Raw genomic sequence first — 8,081 nt, forward strand, 5'->3', positions numbered from 1 at the left:
AGTTGTAGGCCTACTCCGCTCACGGCAGCCATCACTTCTGTTCGCAATCATTTGAATGGACGATTTACTCCAGATTAAAACCAATCCATCCATGGCTCCATTGAACCTGCCCAGGGTGTTCTTTCCTCTCCAGCTCTAAATCAACGTTGACTGTGAAGTACCAGAGCGGAAGATCTCCACGCCTCCAATCCATAGCAGAGGACCATACGATTGATGCGGATCATGTTCTCATTCATTTATTGTAGGCCATGTGTATTTGAAATAAGGTTTGAATGATAGTGATCGCTACGGCTCTACGTGGGCAACTTTGTTATAGTGGGTGAAAAAAAGGCAATTATTGATCAGTTATTTTGGTCAATCCTGGGACTTTTCAGTATAGTTTCCAGTACCCATGTCAAAAAGCGAATAAGATGACATAAGATGAATTGAATATAAATCCTAAAACAAATACTTGTACATGTCCTCCGCTACCGTTGATCATAAGGACTATTCGCGCTGTGCTTGTATCCCAATTTTGATGAAGCAGAGTCAGCCTGTTCGCTGGCAGACTCTGCATCTGTTCTTCAAGAGGATCATCCTCCCCGGGGCCCCAAAGTGGGGAGAAGGGCCAGAGATGGGTGTGCTGCTGCTGCTGCTGACACGATGTAAATCTACCTCTGGGGGTCACTGTCTCCCCCAACCCCCGCCCTGCCCCGCGTTGTTCTCAGCTCTGCCGCATCATTGGTCGGTGATGCGACTCTATGACCTGTCACTCACAGGCGATGATCAATTCCTCACCCCTGGGTGCGTGTGCAGGATGTTTTAGAGGGTGTCGTGTCAGCAAACGATTATGCTCACTCCAGTGTTACTCGTTTCCTTGCCAAGTTCAATATATCATTACGGAGGTGAAGTTCAGAATCGGTTTGAGTGGATTCTGCTTTTCTGTTTTATGGATCCCGAGATAGTGCTTTTGCTGGGAATAGTTTATTATTTATTTGCTTTTTTTCCTGAACAAAGGAGGACCTTCCTTTTAAAGTCTATATTGTCAGGAGGAGGGTCAATGTTTACAAGACCATGAAGTCTTAGACCCTTCTTAATAAATATACCTAAAACAATTAATATATTTTCCCCATCACATCACACACGCCTGCACGCACACACACGCGCACAGTGTCCTCAGGGGAGCGGCTGAACAGAAGCAGGGTTATTGATTATATGAGTCAATATAGTTTCCTGCTAGACTATTATCCAGATGCACTTAGGGAGTACGTCCCTGCTCTCTCCGCTGGCCAGGTTATAAAGTGCACCAGTCCACCTAAATTATTCAGAAGCCTCCCTCCTCCTTTTCCTCCTCACTCCTGACCCCCTTCCCCCCCCCCAACCCCCCCCCCCCCCCCGCCATCTTCCCACTCATTCTCCTTCTCCTCCCTCACCCCTCAGCTTCCTCCTCCTTCTCCTTCTTCTCCTTCTCCCCCTCCTCCCCACCACCTTCCCTCTCATCTTCCTCCTCCTCCATTAGAGTGACCAGCCAGACAGGGGACACTGTGGACAGAGAGCCTCAGGACTGTGTCAGCTGTAGAGGTAGACACACATTTGCTGTGTGTGTGTGTGTGCTCTCTCTCTCTCTCTCTCTCTCTCTCTCTCTCTCTTCTCTCTCTCTCTCTCTCTCTCTCTCTCTGCAGGTCAATTCAGCATTAGTAGACTGAATGAATGGGTCAGTGTGATTGGTTGTGAATGGAGCCGTATATAACCAATCATATTCTTCATCTCTACCATTGAGAGATTGGGGTTAGAAACCCCAGTGAATGAGTCTGCACACCATATGATGTGTATAATAAGAACATAAGTAAGTATATATATTTATGTATACATAAAGATTGTCTACAGTAGTAGTAGAGTATGTATGTGTGTATTCCCTCGTCTGAGATTGTTCTGTACGGTTGCATCATCAACATAAAACAAATAATAAAATAAGAAAAGTGATCAAAGTGCATGCGCTTCGCCATTTTTTTCGTTTTATGACATCTTCATTATGTTGGCAGAATATACTGAGCATCTGCTTCTTCTTTTTTTTAAAGCTCCATTACTTATTCAACTGTAAGCCTACACCTCACCACTCGGCCTGTCAGGCTAATAACCCACGTCGTTGTGAGTGACAAATCGCTAGTCAGGCTAAACCTGTTACGGCCATTAGGCCTTGTTTTAAATGGACGTTATGAGGAGGTCTGGGTGGATATCGGCGTCGGGTGTCATGTAGCCATCTGACCATACTATTAGCCTGATCATATTAGGTAACGCCAGATTGAGATGAGCCCCTCCCCTCTCTATAATGAAGGCCTACACGTATCGGGTTGCGTTCAGTGAGAGCCACGTCTGTCCCCGGGTCTGCACTGTAGCCCTACGGGTTGTATGAAGGGCTCATTCGGATGAGGCACTGGGATGGTGTAAATAAAAGACAGTGGGAGATTATGCTGTTAAAAAGTCATTGATACTCCTGATAATAATACTGATAACAAAACAACAGTAAGACGGATAACATTTCACTTTCACCTTCTGTTCACATTCTGTTTCTCTGGGACCGTCTGACCCCAGTTTCTCTCCCAAAAAAGTTGAAGCGATAGGACCAATCAGAGTTAGGGGGATGGAGTTTCCGTCGATGATGAAGCAAAGAGTGCCAAAGTCTGCAGAATTTCAAAAACAATGGCGGGGCCCGAAGAAAGTCTACCAATCCACGGAGCGGCTGTATCTGTAATAGACTGAATAATAATAATGTGAGGTCGTGCCCGTATTTGGAATTCAATTGCTACCTGGTCATGGTCTGATATTAATTGCAAACCGGAAACTTGAATACCATTATGGTCTCACAAAGCTTACAAAACACTGTCTCCATAAGGCTTACCTGAACCGTCTAACAGACAAACCTCCCACTCTGGGATCAATAGCATCATGAAGGAAGTCACATCTGAGAGGAGATTCCCTTCACTCACAGCTGACACAAATTAGAGGTGGAAACCAAATGCATGTTTTTGCTTCTATGTGTTTTTGGTTTGTTTACTTTTCAACTTTAATACATTGAATGGAAATTAGAGTTCATTAATCAGACTTTACTTAAAATTACCTTTATTTTTACGTTATATAAATTCACCAAATTGCTAATTATAATTGCAATTATTTGACATACCGGAGATACATAACCCAGATGGAAGCAAGCACCAAAGCACCTGATGTGGGTTGGGGATCTATGGAGGGGGAGGGGGGGAGATGTATGTGGGAGGGGGACATGGGGCAGACAGGTGTAAATGTAACACAAGTAGTCGTTTTGTTCTGGAAGTGTGGGAAGGGCGACCGCTCTTACGTATATATGGGACTTCTCAAGCAGTTGAGAAATTCCTGAGTCAAACTGAAGGTTTTTCTGAGTTTAGGGCTTTGCGGTTATGGAGTGTCTTGTTATTCCCACTGGTATACCAATAAGGGTATGTAGGGGAAATTAAATAACTTTCCACAGTGGAAAGGTATTTTCAACTTTAGACATGTGACTTTAAAGTCTTTACACAGGTGATAAAGGGCCTGTCCATATTGAATAAACGTCAGCTTAATTACTGGCTTTGTTCCTACAAAGAAATTTATATTCCATTGGCATTTTTGTTAAAGGGCAAAGAGTCTGCTCAGGTAATGGAGGACTAGAGCACAAGGGGTGACTGTTCTTGAAGAGTAACCCTGGTATGAGCAATACCACGAACACTCATTACCTACAAAATCTATTTTAAATTTAGGAAACTGTACCGGTTCTGTTTTGGTCCTTTTAGTAACTGAAGTTGGCTTCTACATGGTGAAATACTGTGGGATTTGGGGATATTGAGATTCTCTGGAACAAGATAATCGCAGCATCCAAATCACTTCATCATGCTGGGTTGTTTGGGCCCCCTTTGCTACCCCAACGGAGGCTGCTGCACACACGATTATAAACACACAAGCATAGGAGGAAGCAGGCCATGGTAGACCTACTCCTCGGCTATAATTAGCCCTCATGTGGTCACCTCTTTTCCCCTATGTCAGCTGTCAGAGACATGTCCCATACTGCCAGCCACCACAGCCAACAATGGGAACATTGTTGCTCTGATTTCTCGGCATCCAGGGTTCGCTTCGCCAATTTGAAAATCTGCAGCAGAGATAAGTCGAAAGATTTATTTGTTTTCAGTTGACTTAGTTGACATGCCATTTGGCTGGTAACTTCACATAGTTTGTAGGACCTATTTTTATACATTTGTTTTAATTGTTGATAACATTTATTACATTAAATAATAACAGCAATTTAAAGGTTTTGTCCAAGGTCATAAGAAGCATTTTCAAGGTGGGGGAAAGGAGGACAGCCTAGTACAAAGGACCTTTTTCTCAACAAATGTCGTCCAAAGCAATTTTGACAACATTTTATATATATATAAAAAAATAAGTGTTAAAAGTATAAAATTCTAAGTAGTTCTCACACATCATTCACACCCGTATATGATTGTCGGGTCTTGCGTCCTTTTAGCATGTGCTGGAAAACATCCATCAGCCAATAGCATGACCGCATCCACCTTTCCAACACACTCACCCATCTGGACCTCACCCAGACCTGTGAAGCGTGCAGACGCCCAGGCCTGACGCCTCCAGATAATGAAGCCGTTAAGACAACTCCATTGGACGGCTAACCTTTCCCCCCGCCATCCCTTTGCTATTTATAGCCACTATTCTTGCAGAAGAATCTACATGTAGGGGAAGTGAGCCTGTGCAATATCACGCTGCAGGAGATAAATATGCACTCCTCACAGCCGGCTATAAATGTCTTTTAATGTTTGCAAAGGAGTTTTAAATAAAGTTTATGCAGTTGTAAAACCTATGTGATTTTTTTATTTTTGAATTTTATGAAACTAATCAACTAATCAATGATCATACTATCTACAGTGATGTGCCACGCTATACTAGGCAGACAGATTGATACTGCTTACATAATTACTGATGTTAAATGGACTTTTATCAACACATCTTCATGTGCAAATGTAAAGAACATCATGCAAATAAACTTGATTGTTTATCTTACAAGTAAACCAACTTCTTCGAATACTTTTTCTGAAATCATACAAGTCAATCATCATGTTATTTTTTACAGATAGGTTTGATTAGGGGTCATCAATCAAGCACAAAGATATTTAAATATAAACTAATATTTGAGTTCAAACTGAACAAATGAAAATTGTTGGTAAGATACGAAATGTTGTAATCAAAATATCACTTGGTAGTAAGTTGTCTGGGTTTTTATTTCTTTGTTCAACAGCTTCCAGATGTTAGCCATACTCTGCTGGCTAGACTGCTAGAAATACAATGATCCAATGGGTGGAGAACCAAGATGGCCGCTAGGTGGACAAGGCCCATTGGCCATTCAAGAGCCTGGGCTATTTGCTCCTACATAGGAAAGGAATGTGGGGGGAGAGCTGCCATCATATATTATAAATGGAGAACCAAACCCATACATTGTGTACATTAGATGACTCACTCTTAAGGTTATTGCATAATAAAACCTCTTACTGGCTGATTTGTTTTTCTGGGACTTGCTATTGTAGAGTTGATGCGTCACACCTGTACTCGCTTATGGGAACTGAATTGAAGGTGCGTTTACAGTGGAGCCGGTAATTTGACCCCTGGGTGTCAAAGTCACTGGACTGAACAGTGCATCAGTTACATAACTGTTTGGGGCTATCTTCTTTACGCCATCGGTTATTTTGACAAAAAATAATAATAATTAGAAGCCCTCCTCATATTTTACTGTAAATAATAATACACATTACAACAGGCCCAAGAAGTTGTATTTAAAAATATTGTATTATTTGTATTATTATTAATTATTTCATAGTTTCTTAATATGCTTAAGGGTTGTACAGCAGGATCTAAAACCTGAAATAGCGAAAAATGAATGTATCCACGACACACCTATTGAAAATGTCCAAAAAGTGTACTAAACACACATCTCAAAGTCAGCTAATAAAATCATGAATCATTGTTTATGTTCCGCGGAAACTGTTGTGAAACCAAAACTAACAATTTGCAGTCAGAAATCAAAGCCAAAGTCCCTCAGCCACTTGCAAACGGACTGGAATAAACAAGATTAGGAACATTTGAAACTATTTTTCAAGCAACTAAACCACAAATGCACTTAATAAAAAACAAACAGAAGACGACAACACATAAATCGTCGTCAATCATCTGGCCGAAAGGGAGATTGTGTTTAAAGCCAGATATAGAACAGCTGTGTTGGGTCACAAGTGCATTGGTTCCATCGCCCACTTTAATGACATCATGCGTTGAAAAGACAGTGTGAGTAGTGGCTGTTGCTGCTGTTAGCTTTACACAAGAGCCCAATCTTCAAAAATTGGAGCTTTTTATTTCAGTTAAGGCTTTTAGAGCAATCATTATTGACCTGATTGCGACACAAGGCGTCCAATTTGTACAGTTTTTCTGGTATTTATGATCTCATAGTCTTGTGTTTAAAAACATTTTTAATTTCTTTAATAGCTTCTTTTTCTCTAGCTGATGTATTTTCAACCAAATGAAGGTTTTAAGTTTAGAGAAATTAGCTTGTGCTTCTTTATATGAAACACATATATAATGGTTATGACTATAACATGACAAAGAGCTGTGCATACAAACATATAAACAATAGTTCTCTGTCGCTCAGTAACTTAACTCAGAACGTCTAACTTGACGTTCACATGGAAATACATGTTTCACCAATGCATGTAGTTATGTATGTATGTTGTGAAAGAAAATTTGTATTCTTTGTCAAAGCTGAAGCAAATAATGTTATTTCTCAATTCATGGTCAGTGATCAAAGAGTGCATTACATCAGATCATCTGTCCATTGCAACAACTTAAGGTGTTTAATAACTTTGTCTATACAACGCCACAAAGCTAATACCCACCTCTGATTGGCTTAGCACCATAAAGGTCAAACTCTATTAAATTCTTCCAGCTGAACGCACATTTGAAATGAATTGAGGGACGTTTTGACAGATATTTTACATTGATTTCACAAGCTCACGATCGCTTAAACCTCATTCGTATTCCAACACAGGCACATGTGGATTAAATAAGATACCTTATCACACAACGACTGATGAGTGCATTTATTTACTGAAGAATTTGAAACAAACAACACTCATAAATGCGGATAAATTCATGTGCATACATGTAGAGTGCTGGTTTAAAAGAGGCATCATATTTGGCATTTCATAGTGTTTGCCATGTGAGGGTGCATTTTGAAAGGTTTATTAATTTTCCATGCTGTGTTGGAGTAAGCTGCTAACTATGTTCAGGCCTATTTACCATGTCTGTATGATTTTTTTGTTCGATATTATTTAGAAAGGTATATCTTAGCTTACCTTAATTTAGTTTATCATACCTTTACCTACCATACATTATGGTACCTAACTATCTATCTACTATCCTAACTCTCAACGATGGCTTAACGGTTGAATACCACATCTTATTGACTAGCAGTAATATTGCTTGGTCACAGGCCTACAATGGTAGACCAAAGAGATGAAGTGATGAAGTGTGTATTTTTCCCCTGCCTTGTAGCAATCGCTCGGTAATTTGCACATTGTATGAAGATAATTGCTGCTTTTGCGTAGTTTCCAATTGAACATTTTGGTCATTACCGAAGGCTGCAGAGCATGAATTCATCAAACAATTCAGAACAAGACAGAAAGTACAACGAAATTACTTTTATTTGCAGACTCATATCGAGTATATAACGAGTATTCTGTATTTGACATGTCAAAATGAGGCAGGCTTTTTGCGTGAAGAAGTCACCAGTGAGTCTCCAAGTCTCCAACTGACAATGAGGAGCAGGAGCCCTGGAAGAGGAGGAGGAGAAGGGGGAGGTTGAGGAGGAGGAGGAGGAGGAGGAGGAGGAGGGGGAGGAAGAGGAGCTGGAGGAGGGGGAGGTGGAAGAGGAGGAGGTGGAAGAGGAGTTGGAGGAGAAGGTGGAGGAAAAGGAGGAGGTGGAGGAGTCCACGGCGATGACGATGATGCTGATGAAAGAGGAGAGGGCCTCCATCCAGTGT

Source organism: Pollachius pollachius (assembly GCF_949987615.1).
Source record: "Pollachius pollachius genome assembly, chromosome: 4".
In the NCBI taxonomy this organism is placed as follows: Eukaryota; Metazoa; Chordata; class Actinopteri; order Gadiformes; family Gadidae; genus Pollachius; species Pollachius pollachius.